The 24,478-nt window shown below is 46.9% G+C and overlaps 1 long non-coding RNA gene across 2 annotated transcripts; it reads right to left on the reverse strand.

Moving 5' to 3' along the window:
• Positions 1–9,625: 9,625 nt before the first annotated feature.
• Positions 9,626–23,402, reverse strand: LOC147364129 (uncharacterized). 2 transcript variants are annotated; one of them, XR_015133623.1, is made up of 4 exons: positions 22,989–23,402; positions 20,850–21,516; positions 20,072–20,269; positions 9,626–10,198 (listed from the first exon to the last, which is right to left on the reverse strand). It is a non-coding gene; the product is annotated as an uncharacterized LOC147364129 (long non-coding RNA). The 2 variants fall into 2 exon arrangements; XR_015133622.1 differs by lacking the exon at positions 9,626–10,198 and adding an exon at positions 16,149–17,947 and having other exon boundaries at positions 22,989–23,399.
• Between the last annotated feature and the right edge of the window lie 1,076 nt (positions 23,403–24,478).

Genomic DNA, 24,478 nt, shown 5'->3' on the forward strand with positions numbered 1-24,478 from the left:
CAGTTAGAACCGGACACGGAACAACAGACTAGTTCCCCATCGGGAAAGGAGTACGTCGAGGCTGTATATTGTCACCCTGCTTATTTAACTTATATGCAGAGTACATCATGTGAAATGCTGGGCTGGATGAAGCACAAACTGGAATCAAGATTGCCGGGAGAAATATCAATAACCTCAGATATGCAGATAACACCATCCTTATGGCAGAAAGCAGGGCAGAAAGCGAAGAGGAATTAAAGAGCCTCTTGATGAAAGTGAAAGAGGAGAGTGAAAAAGTTGGCTTAAAACTCAACATTCAGAAAACTAAGATCATGGCATCTGATCCCATCACTTCATGGCATATAGATGGGGAAACAATGGAAGCAGTGATAGATTTTTTTTTTGGGGGTGGGGGGGCGCTCCAGAATCACTGCAGATGGTGACTGCAGCCATGAAATTAAAATATGCTTGCTCCTTGGAAGAAAAGCTATGACCAACCTAGACAGCATATTGAAAAGCAGAGACATTACTTTGCCAACAAAGGTCTGTCTAATCAAAGCTATGGTTTTTCCAGTAGTCATGTGTGGATGTGAGAGTTGGACTATAAAGAAAGCTGAGTGCAAAGAATTGATGCTTTTGAACTGTGGTGTTGGAGAAGACTCTTTAGAGTCCCTTGGACTGTAAGGAGATCCAACTAGTCCATCCTCAAGGAAATCAGTCCTTAATATTCATTAGAAGGACTGATGCTGAAGCTGAAGCTCCAATATTTTGGCCACCTGATGCAAAGAGCCAACTCATTGGAAAAGATCCTGATGCTGGGAAAGATTGAAGGTGGGAGGAGAAGGGGACTACAGAGGATGAGATAGTTGGATGCTATTACCAACTCGATGGACATAAGTTTGAGTAAGCTCTGGGAGTTGGTGATGGACAGGGAAGCCTGGCATGCTGCAGTCCATGGGGTCACAAAGAGTCAGACATGACTGAGTGACTGAACTGAACTGATACGAATTCTGGGGGGATACAATTCAGCCCAAACCAACACATCACTAAGTAACAGATGGCTGGAGGCAGAGCCCCGCAAAGATACCTAGTTTCAAGAGCTAGAATGGGTTTCTGACATGTCAGGTTTCAGTCAGATTTGACTGTGTCAGCTTGAAAATGAAAAGTCAGAGACAATGTGGGTTGTTTCCATGAAGCCCTGACCAGCAAGAGCCCACTCTGGCCCAGCGGCACATTCTATCTGGTCCTGGTGAAAAGTATGTGCCTTCACAGGGAGATAGGCCTGTGACTTAACATGCTTCTGATCAGACCCAGGGGTGGCTTGCTGCCTTTCCAGTCACGTGATCAGGGGCTGGCTCATTAGTCCCCCTCTCACCATCCTCCTGCCCTGTAGAAATGGAAATGAAAATTCCTGTCCTGTCTGTCTCCCAGACTGTAGGGAGATAAGGTAGGGAAAAGGCACCATGTAAATTGCAAAGCTCTTTCTGTCCACAACAAGCAGAGAGAGTAGGGGGTGTTTCCTTTCACCTGGCAGGAGGTGCGTGCCAATCTCTTTCTGAAAGCTTTGGGTTCATTTATACTCAGAGGGGCATGGAGCTCGGAACAGCGTTCGTGGAGGTGAGGTGGCCTTGACTCTGGTCCTGCCGTGTGTTGTTGACAAAACATCACCAAACGCCTCTGTGTATGCTTTTTTTAAATATTTATTTACTTTGGACTGTGCTGGGTCTTCGTTGCTGTGCAGGCTTTTCTCTAGTTGTGGTGCAAGGGCTTCTCACTGTGGTGGCTCCTCTTGTTGCTGAGCTCGGGCTCTAGAGCGTTCAGGCTTCAGTCGCTGCTGCACATGGGCTCAGTAGCTGCAGTTCCTGGGCTTTAGAGCTCAGGCTCGATAGTCGTTGGCACACGGGCTCAGTTGCTCCTTGGCATATGGGATCTTCCTGAATCAGAGTCCAAACCTGTGCCTCCTGCATTGGCCAGTGGATTAAAGAATTCATTGAGCCACCAGGGAAGCCCCCTGTGCCTTCTTAACAAAATAAAACAACCTTAATATTAAAGTCACATATCTTCCTTACATGAAAAAAAAATTCCGTATAGAAAAATAACAAAGTCCTACATTCTCTACCCCCTTACCCAGAGCCCCTCTTCCAACTGACATAATATCTTCCTAATTTTTCCTATGCTTGTAGGAATACACACGCATTTACTTTTTTTTTTTTTTAACAAAAACATGGTTTGGTTTATATAGTTTGAAAACTTGTGCTTCCAACTTAATGAGTAATTGTGGGCTTCTTTCTGTGTCATGTCATGAAAATAGATCTTACCCTTAGTTTTTTAAACTGCCACATGTTGCTGTTCAGTTGCCAAGGCGTGTCTGACTCTTTGTGACCCCATGGACTGCAGCACACCACCAGCCCTTCCTGTCCCTCACCATCTCCTAGAGTCTGCCCAAGTTCATGTCCACTGAATCAGTGATGCCATCCAACCATCTCATCCTCTGTTGCCTTCTCCTTTTGCCTTTGATCTTTCTCAGCACCAGGGTCTTTTCCAATGACTTGGCTGTTTGCATCAAGTGGCCAGTGTATTGGAGCTTCAATCCCTCCAATGAGTGTTCCAGGTTGATTGCCTTTAGGATTGCCTGGTTTGATCTTCCTTGCTGTCCAAGGGACTCTCAAGAATCTTCTCCAGCACCACAGTTACAAAGCATCAAGTCTTTGGTGCTCTGCCTTCTTTATGGTCCAACTCTCACATTGGTAATGACTACTGGAAAGACCATAGCCTTGGCTATATGGGCCTTTGTTGGTAAAGTGATGTCTTTGATTTTTAACAGACTGTCTAGATTTGTCATAGCTTTCCTTCCAAGAAGTAATTTTCTTCTAATTTCATGGTTGCAGTAACCATTCTGAGTGATTTTAGAGCCCTAGAAGAGGAAATCTGTCACCGCTTCTACCTTTTCCACTTCTATTTTCCATAAAGTAATGGGACCAGATGCCATGATATTAGTTTTTTAATATTGAGTTTTAAGCCAGCTTTTCCACTCTCCTCTTCACTGGAGGAGGGAATGGCAAACCACTCCAGGCAAACCACTCTCTTTCCATGAGAGCCCCATGAACTGTACAAAAAGGCAAACTGCTGCATAGTCTATCATAAAACAGATATACCATACATTATTTAACTGTCCTTCATTAATGGACATTAAGCTTATTTCCTGTTTTGAAAAAATGACAAAAATGGCTGCAGTGAAAACCTTTGCTTATATGTTGTTGAGCACTTGTCTGAATGCATAGGATAAAATTCTAGAAATGAAATAACTGAGTCAGAGAAGATGCGTACAGAATGAACATTTTTATAGGTTTTATAATTTGCGCTCCAAAAAAGAAGTATCAATGTACACTCCTTCCAGCAGTTATGGGAATTGCTATTCCCCCACATCCTCATGAACAATGGGTATTGTTGCCATTTCTGCTATGCATTCCTTAGGAGGTTGAGATTGAGTATTCTTTTGCGGGTGTGTTCTTTCAGTGTCTTCCCAGAGATACTTAAAATCATGATCACAAGGCCTGTTGGAGAGTAGTATCTGGGTCTAAGATCACAAAAAACTGTCAACAGGTTTCCCAAAGAAACTTCTGAGTACTGTGAGTTATTCAACGGGGACCAGGATTTTCTACCTGAAAATCTTGCACTGAACCATAGAGAGGCTACACATTTATCTTTTTTTTTTCATGTAAGAGTGGAAAAAAGAAGTGAAGATGAGTTTGAGCATGCCACCAAATCCACTGACCTTGAAACAGTCCCTAGTTATCTCTCTATCTGGTTATCTCACGGGCCTCATCAGTGTTTCTGTTTCTCTAAATAGTGCTTATAAGGAATGCCCCTATGAAGTGTTTAGAGCTGATAACTCCTCAGCAGCTGGAAAGGCTGTGGACAACACTGGCCTTGCCTAAACTCATTCACCCCTGATCTTGTGAGGACTCAGCAGACACTTGCTGCTCCCTGACCCAATAGGCAGACCAAGGGACTCATTAGGGTACCAGCAAGTCAGGGGGCCCAAAGCAATAAGCAAAAAAAAAAAAAAAATGTAGCTTTGATAAATCTAGTATATTGTTTTGGGACAGAAACACATATGTTGTGTTTGAAAAGAAGCAATTTTAACTTCAGCACACATGTAAGTTTTGCATTTTATGAATTTGCAGTGCCTTCATTTTGAATCATATGTTCAGGGCTTAGGACTTCTGCAGGTTTCAACTGGCTCCTCTGGTGTCTTTCTAAACCCCCGACGCATGATTAAATATGCTCTGAGGCTCGGGGGTTTTCCGGTCCTTCATGGAGGCCCTGCCTGCTGGGACTCCAGAGACGGGGCTTCACTCGGGTGATGTTTCAGAATACCTGCATCACTGGGTGGCGGGGGGAATTTCATCAGAAAGCACATGAAGGCTTCTGACTATGTTGGTATTCAAGCAATATTAATTTCCTCCCCTCATTAGAAGCTTGTTCCATCTGAATCATGGGATTAACAGAGAAGGACTTTAAAGACTTTAAAAAAGTCCCTTATGGCTTTATACACAAAATTCTAGAGAAACAAAAATTGAAGTTTTGCCATCTTCTCCTTTGGTCATCACTTAGTCATGCCCCAAGTAGGGTCCTTACAGATATTTTTTCACTGAGTTGTAATGAATTGAGTTGAGTCATCCTCACATTTACCCTTGTTGTTGTTTAGTCACTCAGTTGAGTCCGACTCTTTGTGATCCCACGGACTGCAGCACGCCAGGCTTCCCTGTCCTTTACTATCTCCTGGAGCTTGCATAAACTCATGTCCATTGAGTCAGTGATGCCATCCAACCACCTCATCCTCTATCTCCCCCTTCTCCTTCTGCCCTCAATCTTTCCCAGCATCAGGGTCTTTTCCAATGAGTTGGCTTTTTGCATCAGGTGGCCAAAGTATTGGAGCTTCAGGATCAGTCCTTCCAATGAATATTCAGGGTCAAACGTGTAGCTCTTGATGGGACAAACCCTCTGCTCCTTCCTGGAGCTTCTTAATGTCCACTGTTTTCATTGTCTGTGGAAAGCTTCTGTTTCATGTTAGAGAGAGGGAAGTAAACATGTGCATTTCTACCTTGTGCTAAGCTTAGCACCTCATTTTACCTTCCCAGCAGCACCAGGAGTGTAATTACTTTATAACTGAAGACCTAGAGTTTCAACCATTTCTTCCCAGAGTCACACAAGTGACCTGGAGCAGAGCCAGAATTCAACACAGGTCCACTGGACGGCAACCGTGATCTTGTCTCACTGGCTGCCTCCATGGTGTCCAGCTGGCCAGAGTAAGTCTAGTTTAGAAATACCAGTTCATGACTGAGTCTCAGTTCCAGGTATAAACTGAATCCTCAACTCTTGACCAATTCTTGTCAGTCAGCTTGGGCCTTGTTCAGCCACAGAATGTCCAGGGCTCAGATGTATCATCCACTGCTGTGGGAAAAATCTGAGTCATCCAGGGCACAGGAGCCAAGCACAGCAGGACACAAGAGCCTCCGTCGGGGTCATGGGGATGCGAGTTCACAGCCTCCTCTACAGCCCAGGCTCTTCAGTGTGTCCTGATCAAGATCCTTCTACAGTTCCTTTCTTAGGAGAGATCCACCTGCTTAATTAAGCTCCATGGCCTCAGAAGCCACTTAGAGTACAGCCATTCATGTGTTCAGTTGCTCTTTCATTCACCCAGTGACTTCACGGAGGTGTCCCCTCCACCACCAGCACCCCATCACTCTGAATGCTGGGAATAGAGCATGGAAAAGTGCTGTCCTTGATCTCTAGGGGCTAACTGGTTATAGCACGGAGATAGCTAAAGCCAACAGCCACAGAGGTAATGCATCCATCACAATTATAAGTGAGATAAGTAGAAGAAGGTGCATAGCAGTCTAGCAGTAACATTTATACTGAGACCTAGAGTGTGAGCTGAGGTTGGCCAGGTGAAGGGGTGGGAAAAGCATTTACTTGATCAACCTACCAGGCACGACTTAGTGCATTGCAGGTACCACCTCAGTTAATCCTCATGACAACCCTATGATTGGGGTATTATTATTCTCCTCATTTTACAGATGAGGATACCCAGGCACGGAGAGGTTACCTGGCTTGTCCAAGGTCACCCAGCTAAGAAAGGTCAGAGCTAGAATGCAAACTCGTCAGCATATGAACGCTTCTCAAAACAGGGATGCAATGCAGTGCCCAGGGAGTGAGCACAGCTCAAGAAAATGAGGGATCCAAGGATGGAGCCTGGAGTTAAGGATGACCTCGTCAGGTGGACTGAAAACAGTAGTGAGGGAGGTAGAATCAGAGACAGGCATGTTAAGAGACCCAGAAAGATGTTTCTAGGAGGGAGCAGTCTACTGGCCCAAAGGTGCTGAGAGGCAGGGAGGATGAGGACTGAGATCTGACCACTGGGTACCATTGTAACCCTTGGCAAGAGCAGTTTCAGGGCTGTGGTGGGAGCAAGGCCTGGTTGGAAAGGGTTCAAGAGATGATGGGCAGAGGGAAGGTAGTGACTGTGAAAATCAGTTCTTTTGATGAATTTTATTCCGAAAGGGAGAGGAAGAATCGGGTGCTAGCAGAAGAGTGACCTAGCTTCAAGGGATTTGTTTCTATTTAATTATTTTTTTAAAGATGAAAGGTAGTAAAATATATGTGTGCACTGATGGGGGTGCTTCACTAGGGAAGGAAAAACTGGGCAGAGAGAGGGCATGCAGTGCACAGTGACACCCTGGGGCAACACGAGGGAGTGGAGTCCAGGCGGAGTGCGGGACGCCTCAGGTCTGTCACCCCAGGCAGACTTCCCTGAGAGTTTTCCAATGACAGGACCCTGAACAGCATCACTGTTCTGGTTTTCCCTGGATACTTAGTGTGATCTGAGCAGAGCCACGAAGACCAGGAGGCAGTGTTCTTCTCCAGACACTGCAAGGGCTGAAGGGCGTCTCCGGACACTGTCCCCAGGTGTCACCAGCCTTTGTTGATGGTGCAGCCTGAGAGGATAGTCCTAATGCCGAATTCAGGGAGGGAGGGTCAGCAGCGGGTGTGTTTCAGGAGCTGTGAGCCGAGGGAGCAAAAGAGGGTCAGCTCCATCAGCTAAGGAGAGTTTACTCAAAGGCTTGCATGACTTTTGCTTTTCAGGGACCCTGGGGAGCTGTGCTGCCATGTAGCATCAACCCATTGGACAAAGAAGATGGCTGTGAAACTGAATTCCAGCAAGTTTACTTAAACTTATCTTAGAGTTTTTAAGGCATAAAATTGGCCACTCGGTGCCCTGGAATGATTTACTCTTTTTCAAGGTTTGAACTTAAGAAATGCACAGCCCACAGCAGAACTTAAGAAAGGTTCCACCCCAGCACTTCAAAGTGTACTTTCTCAGTCTGGCTGTGTTTGACAGATAAATACAAAACAAAAAGAGGGGAGGAACTAAATTTGGAGAGCTTTGAATGCAAAATCAGGGGATTCCCCGTTAGGGAAAAATTCCTCTGGTTAAAAAAAGAATTGGGTAAATGAAGCAGAAACACCAGTGGCATAAGACACCCGGCATACCACAGGCCTAGCTACTTCATTAACCACCTTCTCATTAAAAACAAAGTCTTAAAAATAATATATAGGTATATATCGCCCACCCTACACCCCGGAGAACCTGTGTCAATTTCCCTTTTCTTCCATTTATTGTAGGTTGTATTGTACATGTCTTCCTACAGAGTAATAAAATGTAAATGTGGCTTGTAGGTATGCTAATGTTTCAGGTTGGCTGAACATGAATTCCCAGCCAGTTATGGGTCGAGGAGCCTAGGAGGAAGCTGTGAGAACTGAGTGGGAGGTGGAGAGGAGAAAGGAAAACTGAAGTTCCCCATTGTTCCAGTTTGAGAAAACTGGAATTTAGGAAACCATGTGATTTGATGTGGGCTGGAGACTTCAGGGGACATAAGGAGGGGGTCTATATGCTAACCCCCAGAGGCAAGTGGGCTCCCAAAGCCCTGAAAGCAGCAAGCAGCCCATTGAGGGAAGTCTTGCCAACTACATGGTAGGAGAAAAGGAAGGACTGTCGCACCTCAAAGGAGAGGCTCCATTCTCTATGGCTGGGAGGCTGAGCTCGAGTCTTACAGAAGACCCCTCGCAGAAAGGGGGCCAAGAGAGGGCAAAAGTGAAAAGCCATGGTTCCCCACAAAACACGGTAGAACAGGGCCCAGGCTGCGGTTCCCCATAACGCTCAGGTCCTTGGGGTGGGAGCCCATAGTTGCCCAGCAGACATTTGGGAGGCCTGCCATGGATTTATTTTCTTTAAACCCATCTTCCAGTTTTATAATGGAAATCGATGGTGAGAGGGGTTCATGTACAGAAATTCATTAAAACCAAATTGATTAAAAGCAAAATAGGAGTGGCCCGAAGCTCCGGAGAGGGATTCATATAGAAAGGCTTCACCAAAGAATGTGACTCTGGTTTCATATTTCTGGATGGAAAATCCAACTTTCACTCCACTTTGAAGTGAGGCTGGTCCTGGCTGGGCCCCCAGGGCAGCTGGGGAGACACCAGGATGGAGGCACAGAGGGACGGCGAGGGGTGTGTGAAGATGCTGGGGTGGGTTGCCTAGGGGACCAGACAATTATGAAGACCAGTGGGGATGGGGAGCTGGAAGTCCATGATTGGCAAGTCAGAGTTTGACAACGGCAAGAGGTTCCACAAGCTTCAGGGAAGGTGATGTCATTTTAAGGAAGGTCGAAAGGTGGGAATCAAGAGAGTCTGGAAGGGACTTCTCTCAGCCTGCAGGTGTGTGGAGTGTTTTGAACTGTGCTGGGAGAGATGGATGCTGAGGAAGAGTCATCAGATTGGTGGAGAACCACAAAAGCTGATAAGAGGAGGTAGGTGGGGAGATATACTGGGATAAACAGGGAGGAAGCCCACGCCGTGCGTTTGTGTTCTTCATACTGTTGGCTGTGCCTATGTGTCGTCACCCTGCAAGTGCCCCGTGAGTCCCCAGAACCTAGCACCATGCCTGCATGAGGATGACACCCACTGACTAGTTGTGTGACAAGTGGAGGGATGGAGAAATAATAACTGAAATGGATTGAAGCTCCCATGGAAAATAATTTGCTGGTTCCTCAAAAAATCAGACATAGAATTACCATAAGGCCAGCAATTCCATTTCCTAGTAATTGTATGTCCTCAGCATTGAAACAGGGACTTGAATGGATATTTGTACACCTGTGTTCACAGCAGCATCATTACAATAGCCAAAAGGTGGAAATAACCCAAGCGTCCATCAGATGAATGGATAAACAAAATGCGGTGTAGATGCACAATAGAATATTATTCATCCCCAAATAGGAAGGCAATTCTGACACATGCTGCAACATGGGTGAACCCGGAAAACATTAGGCTAAGTGGAATAAACCAGATGCAGAAAGATAAATATTGTATGATTCCATTTATATGAAATATCTAGAATAGTTAAATTCATCAGGACAGAGTCAATCAGAGGCTACCAAGGGGTTGGGGGATGGGGAGATGTGCTTAATGGGTAGAGAGTTTCAGCTGTGCAAGATGAGAAGTTCTGAAAATAGGTAGTGGTAATGGTGATACAACAGAGTGCATGTCCTTAGTGTCACTGCTTTGTACAGTTAAAATGGGGAAATTAGTAAATTATATGTTATGCACAGTGCCTGGGGTTCAATGGAGAAATGGTAGTCTCAGCAGGGTCACTGTGAGAATTAAGTGAATTAAAGCATAAAGGGGCTTAGGGAAGGTTTTAGTATATTGCACACGCTCAGTACATTTTGGGGAGTTACAGGTGTCCAGTGAGGTGCCTAAGTGGGCTGCAAAGTTAGACCTGAATGAGCAGAGAAGCCACGTCGTTTCCGGACACCATGTGGTCTCTTCCAGCCCCAAACAAGTCAGTGTTAGAGGGAGAGTCAACAAGCGGGCAGCAGAATTCATGGAGGAGGCATTTATTAAGCCCCGACTGCGTACTCAGCTCTACTTATTAAGAAGACCAGAGAAATAGAAAACTCTCTTCCTGCCCTCGATGATTTGACTTGGGTTCATGGCGCTACGCAGCAGGTCTCCATATAAAACGATCTCTGATTGTACAGCACGCACTCCCATGGGCTGTGGAATCCCAGGGGAGAGAGTTAAGGTGTGGGTGAGCTAGCAGGGCTAGCTGGGGCCAGGGCTTCCTGGAGAGGAGTCATCGAGCACACGTTGCAGTCTAGGTGACAGAAAAATTCCAGTGGATAAATATGAATAGTATTAATACCAAGTTACAATCCCTTGTCTGCAAGGCTGAAGTCCAAATATCTCGACAACAGAAACAATTGTTTTGTTGTTGTTGATGTTGTTGTTAATTTGTTGCCAAATCTTACCTGGCAGCAAACTTGACCTGAACTGAAGAGGCTCTTTCAGTTAAGAGGCTCTGTCTTAAGTCCCTCCATGAAGATCGATACAGTTGCTTCAGAATCATGAATATATCTGATGTGGGCACATTCTGCCCTGGCACTCACCATGGGAGATATGTCAAGAGATGGTTATGAACCATATTACATTCTAAAATAAAAACTGGACGCAGTAACTCAAAGAAAGACAAAGACTGTATGATTTTACTTACATATGAATGCTTATAAAAGAAAAAACACCAAACTCATAGAGAACAGATGGTAGTTGCCAGAGGTGGGCAGTGGAAGTGGGAGCAACAGATGAGGGTGGCCAAGAGGTACAAGCTTCCATTTATAAGATAAATAAACCCTGGGGATATGATGCACAGCATGGTGGCTATAGCTAACAATATTGTATTGTATATTTCAAAGTTGGTACCAGAGTAGGTTTTAAAAGCTCTCATTGCAAGAAAAAATATTTGTAACTATGTGAGAGTTGGATGTTAACAAAACTTATTGCAGTTGATCGCTTCATAATCTATACACACATCAGCTTATTAAGTTGTACACCTAAAATTAGTATAATATTACATGTCAATTATATCTCAATTTTTAAAAAAGTTATGACCTTTGGCCACAAGTGTTTTGGATGAAAGATTGATAACTTGTATTCATCACATGATAGACAATGGGAACCATGGATTCTGCCAAGTTCTTTCTCCACATTAACTCATTTCATCCTCATAGCAACTCTATGAGCCAGGTCCTGTTATTATGCCAATTTTTCAGATGAGGAAACAGACCAGAGAAGATAAGCAGCTTACCAGTTGCCACAAATTTGTAAGTGATAGAGCTTTGTTTGAAGCTGCAGTCTTCCAGCCCCAAACAAGTCAATGTTAGAGGGAGAGTCAACAAGCAGGCAGCAGAATTCATGGAGGAGGCATTTATTAACCCCCGACTGCATACTCAGCTCTACTTATTAAGAAGACCAGAGAAATAGAAAACCCTCTTCCTGCCCTCAATGATTTGACTTGGGTTCATGGCGCTACGCAGCAGGTCTCCGTATAAAATGATCTCTGATTGTACAGCACGCACTCCCACGGGCTGTGGAATCCCAGGGGAGAGAGTTAAAGTGTGGGTGAGCTAGCAGGGCTAGCTGGGGCCAGGGCTTCTCGTTTGGACAATAGCGTCTTGGTGGTGTCCTTGGTGGGAACAGTTTTAGAATCGAGGTGAAAATGGAAGTCAGACTATGGAGGTCTTCGGAGGAAGGAGCTGGAGGGGAAATGAGACCCCAGAACTGAGTTATTCATCTGTGTTGACAAAGAGGGAAGGGCACACGTATGAGGGTCTGAAGTGACCTCCAGATCAGGTGGGCCTGGCGGGTAACCAGCGTTGGGGCTGCAGGGGGGCTGGGCCTCCCTGGCTCCCCGTGGCTGAGGCTGTAATTTGGAAAACACAGAGTGTCGGGGAGCCTGGGTCCCCGAGCTTGGCCTTTAACTTGTCATCTACTCTCAGACATAAACAGCCATTCTCAGGCCTGTAGCCTTTCCCCTTTCTTTTGAAAGAGGAAGCAGCTCCAGAAGGTCCCTCTTACTTACTCTGTATGGTGTGAAGAAGAGGAACCTGGTTCTGATTTGGATTTTTTGAAGAAATCTTGCTTTGATGTGGTCCAAGCCAACTTCTTCATTTGCTGGTCTGACAGGGACCATGGTGGCGGTGGCTCCTCGGGGACAGGCCGAGGGGACTCTGAGTCAGAGACCCCTGAGGGTGGAGTTTCCCAGCCCTGACTCCGTGGGTACCTCCAGTTCTCTCCAAGGATCCCAGAATCTTCTCAAGGCAAAATGTAAATATTTATTTAAATATTGAAATAAACTTTCTGCAAAAATAGACCTATGGGAAAAAAATCAGCCTATACCACCCAGAGTCTTTTTTTTTGGTTTTTAAACAGTTTGTCAGTAGTTTTTTAAAACAGTTTTTTATTTATTTACTTTTAGCTGTGCAGTGTCTTGTTGCTGCTTGGGCTTTTCTCTAGCGGTAGTGAGTGGGGGCTACTCTTTGTAGCAGTGTGTGGGCTTCTCATAATGGGAACTTCTCTTGTGAACACAGGCTCTGCGGTGTGCAGTCTTCAGTAGCCGTGGCATGTGGGCTCAATAAATTGTGGTTCCTGGGCTCTAGAGCAAAGGCTCAGTAGATGTGGCACACTGGCTTAGTTGCGCTGTGGCCTGTGGGATCTTCCCGGACCAGGGATTGAACCAATGTCTCTTGCGTTGGCAGGTGGACTTGCTACCACTGAGCTACTAGGGAAACTCTGGCTGTGTTTCTTAAATTCTTAACAAAATACAGCTGAAGATGGTCCTGCCAAGGTTGGTGGCGGATTTTCCATGAATGTGCTTTGTAAATTATAAAGCACTGCACGGTGCTTGTAAGATCAATGCTGCCTGATCACTACCCCCGAGCAGAAAATCCTACTGTTGTTACTCTACCTACTCTGCATTCCTGATGGAGCAGAGACCTGGCAGGCATCATTCAGGTTACTACAAATACTTCCTTTCTGTAGGCCTTGATTTCCATATTAGTCAGGCTAAGCAAGGCTATGCTGAAGTGACAAATAAACCCTGAGCGTCAGTAGCTTAACACAATCACGCTTCATCTCTTGCTTTAATGAGGGTGGATAGAACCTCTTCCATCTTGTAGCCATGCTACTGAAACATGTGGCCCATAAGGTGACCATGGAAAGGGAAGAGAGAGATGATGAAAGCACACCATCTCTTAACTGTTTGGGCTTGGGAATAACATGTCATTTACAGTCTACAGCCCAGAATGAATCACATGATCCCTGACTAGCTGCAGGGAAGACTGGGAAATGCAGGGGGAGCACTGGATATTCTGTGAGTACAATGGACTCTGCCATGGTTTCTTCATCCCTCTAATAGGAGGGTTGGACTAGATCATCTCAGAGCAGGCATCACCTGCTCTGGGCTTCTAGGACTGTGTCAACCAGAGATCTGGAGGTTGATGACTTACAGCAAGCAATAACTCTGGGTTACTATACACAGCTTCCACGAGAAGAACTGCATACTACCCCCCTAAAAATCAATTTCACCTCTTCACCTTCCCCAGATCCATCTCTGAGCTGTTTCCCCTCTGCTGCTCCTTCCAAGTCCCAAGTACTCCAGCTTGTGAAATAAAGTGACCCCTTTCAGTGCAGATGCTTTTCTTCCCGGAAGAAATGGGGCCTGCCCTGAAGCAGGACACTGAGAAAGAGCCAGGTTGCTGACAGGCTGGGACCACCTGAATACCCTGGGCCTTGGGATCCCTTTCTTCTCACATCTCTAGAGGAATCTGGGGATAATTCTAGAAAGCTCTTCCTGCTTTCTCCCATTTCCCTCTTCACGCGTGTGTGCTTGCTACTCCCTTTCCCGTTCTGGGGAGTTCCACATTGGTCTCAGACAGGGTGGTCCAGGATGGTCCACGTGCATTTGAAAGGCATGGTGATCACTGGGAGCTGGCGTAGGTCCACCAGGAACAAGCCTTGGTCCCCTTCCTTTTCTGACACAATGTCTGAATTGTCAGATCAGGAACCTGCTCTGATAAACTCACATGCTCTCAGGAGGAGGATTGCAGGTGTGTGATGGCATCAGGTCACACGCTGCTGGTCTGTCCCTGCACAAGCCCCAGTTGTGGTAAATGGGCTTCTGCCTTTTTCAGGAGACACATCCGCAATCTTAGTTTGGTCAAAGGGTCCTACCTGTGGAAGCCTGGCCTATATTCCTCTCTGCAGGAATGTCAGAGACACTGAATATTGCTTCTCCTTGATTACTTATCACCGCTGAGTAGCCTGAGCAGCAAGAACATACGCCCTGACTTGGCGAAGGGCCCCCAACTCCAAGTGCTTCTGCACTGGTGTGGGCCTCCAGTGCTGCTGTAGTTGTTCTAAAATCCTTTGACATTCTCATTCGTTCCATCCAGAGGTGGTATCTATGTTCCTCCTCTGAAATCTGATAGTCTTGCAGCGGCTTTGATCAGTAGAGGATGGAAAAGTGGTGCTCTGTGACTTCTAAGGCTGGGTCATAGAAGGCGCCATAGCTTCTGCCTTCTGGAATATTCACTTGGTGCTCAACTGCCAGGCTATGAGACACCCAAGCCAGGCGGAGAAGCCACATGTAGGCTTAAGTGGGGCAGTTCCAGCTGAACCCACTTTTGAATTATCCCAACACTGCTTCCAGACATGTGAATGGAGAAGCCTCTAGATAACTCCAGCCCCTGCTATTCACATGGCCTGCCCTTTCCTCATCATCCACTTCCCCAACTGAAGCCTAGACATGGTAAAGCAGAGGAAAGCCATCTCTGCAGTGCTCTGTCCAAATTCCTTACACACAGAGGCTCAGAGTATGATAAAGCATCTGGTGTTTCATATCGCCAAGCCTGAGCTCATTTGCTCCATAAAAATTGATAACTAAAAAACCACCTCGTCCTTCTGCCATTAGCATGGAGGTGGATGGATCAACATCAGCTTTCAGGAAGGAAGCCTCTAGCAGTGGGGTACACAACTCATTCCTATATAGCCTCTCTGATGACAAAGACTTACAGGTAGCCACAACAATAGCAACAATAAGAACATTGGAAGGATTACTTGGAAATAGTGGACATCACACATGGAGAGAGAGAGGCAGGACACGGGGGGATGGGGTCAGTATCCTGAAAGATCTCAACTGGCTGAGATGAACCTAAATCCTGCACTTAGGTTTTAAAACTCTAATGCAGAAGAACAGATGAAGTAAGGGTTAGCCAGGCAAAGGGAGGGGTTGACTACTCCAAGAAAGAGGGATGGGTGAGATGGGAAACACTTTGAAGGAATGGAGGGAGAGTCTGTGGGTAGAATACAGAAGAAGGGGGAGGAACTCAAGATGAGACTGGCCAGTGGGCAAGGTTGTGTCAGACCAGGTCTCGGGAGCCATGGCAGGAAGGTGCTGGGAACCTGGATCTAGCCGTTTAATATCTTGGGTTGGCACCCCCCTTGCAGATTCTAAAACTGAATAGAACTAGTTAAGCCAAGACAATTTCTAAACATACGACCCAGAAACCCAGGCATAAAAACAGCTGGATTTCCCGGGAATTTATTCTGTTTGGGGTTCAATCCACTTACAACACTGAACACACAGTTGTGGAGTGACCCCAAAGAAAGACTGCCGGCCTGGCGGCCCTCCTGACTCCTTCCATTGTTAATCCTGGCAGGGCTCATGAATTCTGTTGTTGTGGGTCTGCATCCCACCTTGTTTAAGAAATTCCTGAAAAGACTGGGGTGGTAAAGGGGGTGCCCTAGATGGCAGTGATTTTCTGAGGCTTCCTTGTCAGACTCTGGTGGGACATGGGCCCTGGGGATATTTCTTTTCAGGAGAGGTCTGGTCTGGGTGCGGGGCCTAGGAAGGGTGAGGACCCTACCTGTGCGTGGCCCCTAGTTGGCTCAGTGGTGGGGGTATCGCAGGTGCCAGTGGAGCATGGCATAGGCCCTGCCTGGCTTCTTGCTCCCTCTCAGGGTTTATCAGGGGATTGTGGTGTAGCCAGACCCAGTCCTCCCCCAGGCCTACCTACCAGGGCTGCAGAAAAAAAAATAGAAATTACCCAGCTAAGCAGGGAGTGGCTGTGTATGAACGCTATCTCCTGTGCTGCCTGGGTTTGTTTTTGCAAGGTCAGGAGCTGAAGATGCTTTTGGAGACTCTGAGCAGGGAGCATGAGGGCCTTTTCTGTACCCTGAAAGTTCCAAGAGGCAGAGGCCCACACTGAGACTGCTAGATTGATCGATGCCCTCCCTCACCTGCGGCTGCCACCTGCAAGGGGCTCTTCAAAACCTGCCTGTGTCTGTGTGGCCTCCAGCCAGGGTCCACTTGTTACCTGTGCTTAGGTGTTGGGCTCTGCAGGGCAGGTGGAAGAGAGACAACTGAGGCCACTCTTGGAGCATCTGATTATACCAGACTGAGACTTTAAATAGCATGAAATTAATTTAAAAATTTTATTTATATTTTTACTGAAGGATAGTTGATTTACAACTTTGTGTTAATTTCTGCTATACAGCGAAGTGATTCGGTTATGCCTGTATATACATTCTTTCTTTTTTAAAAGATTTTTTTTCTTTGGATGTGGACCATTTTAAACATCCTTATTGAATTTGTTACAGTATTGCTTCTGTTTTATGTTTTGATATTTTGGCCGTGAGACCTGTGGGATCTTAACTCCCCAACCAGGGGATGGAACCCGCATGCCTTATACTGGAAGACAAAGTCTTAATAACTGGACCAGCAGGGAAGTTCCCATATTCTTCTGAAAAATCTTGTTGGAGTGGAGTTGATTTGCGACACTTTGTTAATGCCTGTGGCACATACATTCTTTTATATATTCTTTTCCATTATGGTTCATCACAGGATAGTGAATAGAGTTCCCTGGGTTATACAGTAGGACCTTGTTAATCCATTCTCTATATACTACTTTCCATCTGGTAATCCCAAACTCCCACTCTAGCCCTACCCTCCCCTTCCTCCCCCTTGGCAACCACAAGTCTGTTCTCTATGTCTGAGCATCACCTTGATTTAATCATCACAGTAAGCCTCTGGAATAAGTATTATTTCTGTTTTGTAGATAAGGAAACTGAGACCCTAAGAGGTCAAGGGGTTTATCCAGGCCATACAGCGTGTGAGGGGCAGAGCCAGGACACAAACCCATATCTGCCTGACCCTAAACCAGCGCTCATAACCACCACGTGCGTGCATGCGTGCATGCTCAGTTGCTTCGTTGTCTCCAGCTCTTTGTGACTGCATGGACTGTAGCCCGCCAGGCTCCTCTGTCCATGGGGATTTTCCTGGCAAGAGTACTGGAGTGGGTTGCCATGCCTGCCACCAGGGGATCTTCCCAAGCCAGGGATCGAACCCTCGCCTCCTCTCTGTATTGGCAGGCGGGTTCTTTACCACCAAGCCACCTGGGAAGCTCATAGCCATGACATAGACCGCCTTTCAAAATGTTATTTCAGGGGAGTCACAGAACAGCAGGTGGAGACCCCTGGGAACATGACACTGTTGGGGGGTGGTCCCAAGCAGTATAAGTCAGGGCATAGTCTCAGGTGAGGCCTGAGATGCAGCGTGAGGGCCTGGCAAAGGTGCCCACTCTGCTCCCCGCTACCTGTGCCCTTCTGAGGAGCATGTGGGCACCACTTGACCAGCGCTCTTGCCTCACCCGACTGTGACCTGGCAGAGATGGCCTGCAAGTCCCCACGTCACTCAGTTTCCAGGCAGGTTGGGGCCGGAGGAGGGTAGGTCCTGGGAGCTCTGTCACGGGGGAAGGACAGCTGGGTCGACTGAGCTGAGAAGGGCTGGGGGTGTGGAGGGAACACCAGGGTGAGGGGTGGCCTGAAGCTTCGATCGTGGCAGCTGAGGGCTTCGTGCTGGCTGGCAAAGGTGCTTTCTGGCAACGGAGGAGCGTCTCTTCCTCTGAAATGCTGAGGTCTGGCCGTACTCTCACTCTGCAAAGTTGCATTCTTCTCCATCAAACGGACATTGTGAGTTCCTCAGGGATATGGTGCCCGAGTAAGAAATCTCCTGAGCGGCACAGAAGGGTTTAAGGGGATTTGAGAGTAACTCTGGCGGTGGGTGAGAGTTTTAGGTGTGGAGTTGGATGGAAGAGAAACCTGGAGGCTGGCTGGGAAGAGACCTGGAGGTATTCTGGTTGAGAATACCTCTCAATTCCCTGTGCAAAGAGGCATCTGGAAACTCCCTACTTGCCGATAGGGTAAGAATTCTGGAATGCTCCTTTGAGTGAAAAACCCTGGGGTGCAATACTATGTATATGTGGTATCATACTACATTTGTGCAAAAGAGGAATTGAAAAGGCAAATATCTGTGATCATATTTGCTTATAATTACAGAAAGAAATTCTGGAAGGCTAGGTAAGAAATGAATAAAGATGGGTATATGGACATAAGAACTGGATGGATGAGGGGGACAAGTGGGAATGAGATATTATTTATCATTTGCTATGTTTTTATTTCTGACCATGGATTACCTATTTTAAGAAGTCCTTTTTACTTTTGACAAAAACACAAAAATCAAGACTCTTTAACTCTTAGGTGCTCTCTGGCTTAGTGCCTCTTATCTCCTGGCCGCTATTTCCCACTTCATTTTTACTAACATTATCACTGCTTCCTTTGCATGATTTTTTTTTTTTCCACCCTTAGTCCAATTCCAGGCCTCCCTATTTAAAACAAACAAAGTTTCCCAGACCTCAGCCCTCCTCTGTGACATTCTCCTTGAGTAGACATGGAGAGCAATGACAGCTGGTGTCCTTCATCTCATGGGACCTTGGCTCTGAAACCCGATGGTCCACCTCTGCTGGTGACAGTGAGGCCAACCATGGCTTCGGCAAGCTGGTCCATCTCCAGCTCCAGTCATCTTCAGCACATCCTTGGACATTCTCTGTCTCTGCCTCTGTGTGGGCCTTCCATTCTGCGGTCACAGCTGTGGAGCTGCATCTCAGCCATCTTGCCCATCAAATAACCAATCCTCACCAACTCTCCGGCTCCTCAGGTATCTCTTGGTCCTTTCTTCACAAGACTAAATAATCCTGAGTCCTGTAACTAATTCTACAATGCAGACATCATTCCTTCTTTTGAAATCACACCAAGCATCTCTCTTAATTTTAGAGCCTCTGTTTTATAACAAGAGGTTAAGCCCTAAGTGGGCTTCCCTGGTGGCTCAGTGGTAAAGAATCTGCCTGCCAATGCAGGAGATGCAGGAGTCTTAGGTTAAATCCCTGGGTTGGGAAGATGCCCTGGAGGAGGAAATGGCAACCTGACCCAGTATTCTTGCCTGGGAAAATCTCATGGACAGAGGAGCCTGGTGGCTACAGTCCAAGGAGTCGCAAAGTCAGATGTCACAGTCCGCTAAGTCAGATGTGACTTAGTGACTAGACAACAACAACAAAGCCCTAAGTACCTAGAGACCAACGAGGAGATCACTGCACGGTTTTTCTCTGCCTCTCTGCTTGCATCTCTCTTGAGCAAGCATTCAGATTTCTTACATGCCATTGTTTTTCTTTGCAGTCCACGGAGGGCCACCATCCTCTTTATCTCAGCCCATCAGACCTTCTTAGTGTCTTATTATTTCCACTAACTCAGGTGAAGCTTAGCCCAATGTGCTCTTTATTTAGAGCATCTTTATTATACCTGTGGGCAGATCTTATAAGCAGGCCTTGGTACTGGTTTACTTGTGGCTTTCCTTTGAAAAGGTCAGTGTGAAACAGGAAATGTGACTAAGAAAATCTTCCTCCATGAAGCCTCACTTCATTAACTGGAAAAAGGCTCCTGTCCCCTCTCCCCCAGTACTTACTCATGACCCAGACACATTTCAAAAGAACACATAGTTCCCCAAACACCGAAATGTGCATACTAAGGCTCATGTGTGGAGTGAGTGGTGATTTGTCAGGTTTGCCCTGTCTGGAGTCCATCCTTAAGCCAACTCGTGTGACCTGTCACCATTCTTCAGAGAGTCTGAGGATGGCTAGGGACCTAGGAGGTCTGGGAGACCTCATGCCTGACCAAGGAGTGGAGCAGCGCTTAGGAGCTGGGATAGTCGGCAACACTTACATGCGTAAAAGGCCGAGTCAGAATGGGAATACGGGTCTCCTGACTCTCAAGCCACGTTTGCCCAATTAAACCACATGCCTACCTCTTTAAGCTTCTGGAGGGACCCCTGCATCTTTCTTCTTTCAGCAGATAAGCCAGGTGATGCTGCAGTGTGGACACGTGGTTGCTGGGAGATGACCCTGGGCCAACAATCTGGTCATTTGGACTGGGCTTCCTCAGGGAGGCAGTAATTGTGGCACTTGGGGTTGCCTGGTTTGCAACCTTGCTTTGGTTTCCTCATCTATAAGATAGAAAAGTAATAGCTCTTATCTTCTGCAATTAGCATGAGGGGAAAATAATGCCCAGAAATCATTTAGAGCAGTCTTGGTGTGTGATCACTCTCTAATGGTTAGCTATTATTATTCTGATGGGTTGGTCTGCTTTCCTCCATTCTATTCAACTCAATGAGACTTTGGCACCAACCATGGACTTTATTGGGGCTGTGAAAATGGCCACATTGAAGCTCCACCTTAACCCTGGCCGGTCTCCCAACAGCCAGCAGTTTGTCTTAAGAAAAGCTGGGGGAAAAAAAGAATATAGATGGCCCAATGCACAGTCAACCCTGGCGGGGGCTAGGCTATCTGGCACGGAGCCCGCCTCTGAGATGGCCTGGTTCAGGGCTGCCAGCAGTGCCCAGTTCTCAGAGGACCTGGGCTCAGTGTTGATTCTGGCTTGGCACCTGATACTGAGATGGGGAGTGTGGAGTGAGGTGCAGAAGCTTGGGACTCCATTTACTTGGAGCAGACAGACAGAGACGGTGTGGGATGACATAAGGGGAGCCATGGCCAGGCTCAAGGATGCTGAGACTCAGCTTGACTCACCCTTCCATTTGCTCTCTCAAGACCTCAGTGTGCATGCTAGGAAATTCCTGCAGGTTAAACTCCGACCCTAAAAGGCACGTAGATGCTTCTTCAGAGCTTAGAGTTGCCTCACTCTGCCCACCAGCTCCTGAAAATGTAGTCTTGCCACACTGGAGGAAGGATGGACCAAAAGCAGTGTGGGATCCTGTGTTAGCAGGATTTAACAGAGGGAGAGTCAGAGCCACAGCTGAATGTGTGAAAAGTTAACAAGGCTGAAATTTTATTAAAACTTACTTCTACCACACACACTATGTAACAGTTTTCCAGTATGAGTATGAACCTTTGGTTCTCTCAGCCCACATTGTCCTCTTCCCCAGCTGTCTACACACCAGGGTCAGGGACCCTCGTTCAAAAAGTGGAGCATGGGTACCCAGGTGCAGAGATGCTCTTTGCAGATTATCCATTGCATCCAGTTAGCACTTAAGCCTGGCTTGTGTTCATCTGCATTACTGTCATTTACTGAGTGCCAAGAGCATTTTCTTTCTCAATCATTCTTGATGGAGAGACCAACAGTCCTTACTTGAATGCACTGGGTGGACATTTGCCACAATATGACTGGCTTGCTGCAAGTGGACGGGGTTGATGATTTCTTAGAAATTTGCTCTGATGTTGAGTATTTCTCAATAAACTGGAAGAAAAAGAACACATATGCCACATAACAGGAATTCAATAAACACAAACAATTACTACTTAGGGGAAAAAAAAGAAATTTGCTGTTTCTAAATGGGACCAAAATAATCCTTAAATTCTCTTATGGATCCCTATCTGGGATTTATTCAGTCTTAAGATGGTAGTGGGTCAAACTTTTCATTGATTCGAGCTGATTTGGATGAGATTACGGCTTCCCAGGTGGTTCAGTGGTAAAGAATCCACCTGCCGACGCAGGATACACAGGAGTCTTGGGTTGGGAAGATCCCGTGGAGGAGGGCATGGCAACCCACTCCAGTATTCTTGCCTGGGAAATCCCATGGACAGAGGAGCCTGGTGGGCTACAGTCCGTTAGGTCTCAAATAGTCGAGCACGACTGAGCACACATGCACGTATGAGATTAAATTCTTGAGTAAAAGGATTTTTTTGGTAAATTTAAAAGTGGGACTGCTAGGTGTTTCCATTTATTAACCTAATATTTAAAAGCATCGTGTCTTGATTTTCCTATTTTTTTTTTTTTTTACTTTATCTAAGTTCCCTCGCTTTCCTTCCAGAGTTCCTTATGCAGATCTGGGAAGGAGCAACAGGGGATAAAAGCAGGAGTCGGTTTGGAGGTCTGAAAAGGCAAAGAGCAGACATTTCCAGTTCCCAGCATCCCTATTTCCCGAATACCTTCTGAGCCCCAGAAAATGGCTTTTGGCTGTTTTGCCCTCTGAAGCGTCCCCTACTTCTCCGCTAGCCCTCGGGGCTCAGTCCCAGAGGACTGACCCCTGCTCCCAGACTCCTGGGTGCGGGCTGGGGTTGGGGGCAGATGTGTGTGCAAGGGTGGGAGCCTCACACTGCCTGCCTCTCCCAATTAATCCCCCAAAGGGAACAAAGCCTTATTTCTTTCCTCTAGGTTCCCAGGCATTGGCTGGGGCAAGACAATCCTTGGCAGTTCAGGGGTTAAAAACAAAACACAGCAAGGGGGGGAAACAAGCCAGGCAGCTGCAGCGGCTCCTCAGAGCCCACTGCAGGCTCAACTGAGGCCCCAGCAACTCCTTGGAGACTTGAACCCTAGGCGATGGAATTTTCCCTTGCATAGAGGCTATTGTCCTCTGGAAAGGGCCAGGGCCAAAGGAGGCCGCCGATCACCCTGAGCTGCAGTCCAGGGAGCTCCCGAGAGCCCGGGGGCTCCACGCCACCCAGCTGAGCTTGGGTGAGAAGGCAACGGGGGTGCACCCCACCCCACCCCACTTTGAGAAAATGGAGGGCCTGGTGGGGGGCTTCCAAAGGCCAGGGGAGCCAGTTGTTACCCCACTCCTCAGCCCCAACCAGCCCAGTCACTGGGATGGAATAAAAGGCTTGGTTCCCTTGGCAACCGCAAGAGCTAGGTCTTTCACAGAGAGCAAGATGGGCTTGGGGTGGGGGTTGGGGGCAGTGAGCAGGAGGGGGGAGGGGCAGCCTGTTTACCAGCACGGTTTGAGGGACGGTTTGAGGGACTCTTTCGTAGGTTCCCGCCTGGGAAATACAGGATACCCCAAGCGTGGGGGCTGTTCTTAACCGCTTCCCAGTTCTGGGCCATGGTTGGTGGTCCATGATGGGAATGGATCTGAGTAGGCCTCTCATGAACTTCATGGACAGCTCAGGAGAGTTCAGCCGAGCCTACCTTTATAGGTAGCAAGGCCCAGCCTTGTTTTGTAACTGGAGACCCCTGGAAGTGTTGATAGATGCTTGAGTTCATAGAGAGCTATTTGTGAAGCAGAGATTAGAATAGCAGGCGCCCGTCTCCTGGGTCTGATCTCAATGGGCAAGACAAGGCTATTTTTAATATCAAGCAAGAGAGCTGCTGAAGCACAGACAAAGTGCAGAACCTGGGCTAACTTTGTCTCAAGCACTAGGCTTTGTGAAAGGAGTTAAAAAATCTATACACATACCAAACAGATGCTTTTTGCCTCAGTGAAAACAAGAGATAAGGGCCAGGAGACCTTGACCCAGGACTCTGGGATGACAGGTCCCAACTTGTTTTCACTAGAATAGAGGTACATGGGAATGTTGGTGTAACCCCCACCCCTCCCGCCCCCCGGGGTGTTAGATTGTGAGGACTTGCGACCTGGCATTGACTGCAAACACCTCAAAAGCAAAAGCGTGGCATCTCCCACGTGGAACAAGCAGAATCAATAAAGTGAAATGGGGGCTTAGGAAGACAGTGAAGAGTATAAAGCAGCCTACTGTTCAGGACCCTGAAAATGATTTTTGAAAAGCAAAACAAACACAAATTCTTGTCTGGGATGGTGGGCAGTTCTTGGAGATAATGAGAACGGGGTTCATGCCTGAGGATCTGGGGGTGGGGAAGGGAGGGGAGAGGTCACTGTTTTCCCAAGAGAGTGGCTGAGGCCATCCCCAGTGAAATACTTCCTCAGATACAACAAGGTCAGTCCCTTCAAAGTGCAGCTCCAGTGGGTGGGTCTTCTCTGAAAGACACAATTTGAGGAAACCTCAAGGGTGAACTCTGAGATGAGGAAACACCTGGGTGGCAGGACCTGGATCAGGAAATAATCCCGAGATACCACTGCAGCTGCTTTGAATGCATGACCTATGGTCAATCAGATGACCACCTGCTTTAATGATCATCATCAAAATGATAATGATAGTAATAATAAAAGGTTAAGGAATCCCTTATCACCTAATTAATTTACTTACAGACTGGCGAACTGGCAGAGAAAAAGTCCAGGCAACACAAGAGGACAATCTATTTAGAAATTATCCAGGGAATGGGAACTCAGAGAGAGACTGATATGAGCTTACCTTCTGAGCACTCTTGGGGATATATAATCTCATTTTATTTTTATGACAATTCAAGGAAGGGGATGTGAGTATTTTTCCCAATTGTAGATGAGAAAACCTAGGCGTGGGTAGGTTAACTAACTGAAGCAGGATCTCATAGCTTAAAATGGAGAGAA

This window comes from Bos grunniens, chromosome 10 (assembly GCF_055505025.1).
Source record: "Bos grunniens cultivar Pamir isolate PY7600 chromosome 10, Bosgru_T2T1.0, whole genome shotgun sequence".
In the NCBI taxonomy this organism is placed as follows: Eukaryota; Metazoa; Chordata; class Mammalia; order Artiodactyla; family Bovidae; genus Bos; species Bos grunniens.